Genomic DNA, 982 nt, shown 5'->3' on the forward strand with positions numbered 1-982 from the left:
TGCGGATGACTCTTGAATTCCACCCTGTGAGATACACGGGCCAGGAGACCGAGAGCAAAGGTGACTAAGGCCGAATTCCTGTCCTCCAGGAACACGTGATGTGACCACCACGGGTAATAATTTGGTAGCAACTTGGAGTTTGCCAAGCGCTCTCATCATCTGCCCTTCCGTGCCTGTTCACAACTCTGGAAGGTAGGGGTCGTGAGTCCATTTTGTCACTGAGGAAACCGGTTTGTTCAGGGTGAATGACTCACAAAGGTCACACAGCTAGAGGGTGGCTGAGCCAGGATTGGAACACGTGCCCTCCCCGTGTTTGCAGCCCCCAGAGGATGGACTTTGACAGGTGGCAGGGGACGAAGGACTTGGGATTCCTGTGGAAGCTCAGAGGCAGCTCAGAGAGGGGAGCAAGGGGACAACAGGACGCTGTCCCCTACTTGTCTGCCAGCAATGGGAGCTAAGTGACTGTTTACATACAAATGGCCTCCAGGCAGATGCTGGAGGAGCAGGGGGGAGAGGCCTTGTCCGGGGGACCCCCCTCCTTTGATTAGCCGCCTCCCCTCCTTCCCTTCCCCCCATTCCAGTTTTGTCAAAGGGCAATTAAGCCCCTCTCTCCTGTCTGAGGAGGCTGCCTTTGTCATTCGGGTCTGCATCCTCCTCCTTGTTTAGCAGCTAATGAGGCCTCCCCTAATTAGAGTTTTACAGTCACCTACAATTAGGCCCCTTTAATGCTTTTGAATAGGATACTTTTAACCTATTTCACTTTGTAATTGGGGCATCCATCCAGGTGTACGCACATTGGAAGCAGGCACCGGTGAGGGTAGAGGATAAAGGGACTAGGTCAAAGGCACATGATGCATATGCACATGTTCACATACATATACATACATATATACTCATATGCATGGACACATATACATACACGCGCATATACACACATGCATGTACACACATACATATATAAACATATGCATATACATACACA

This window comes from Herpailurus yagouaroundi, unplaced genomic scaffold (assembly GCF_014898765.1).
Source record: "Herpailurus yagouaroundi ecotype Mexico unplaced genomic scaffold, PumYag 161, whole genome shotgun sequence".
Lineage (NCBI taxonomy): Eukaryota > Metazoa > Chordata > Mammalia > Carnivora > Felidae > Herpailurus > Herpailurus yagouaroundi.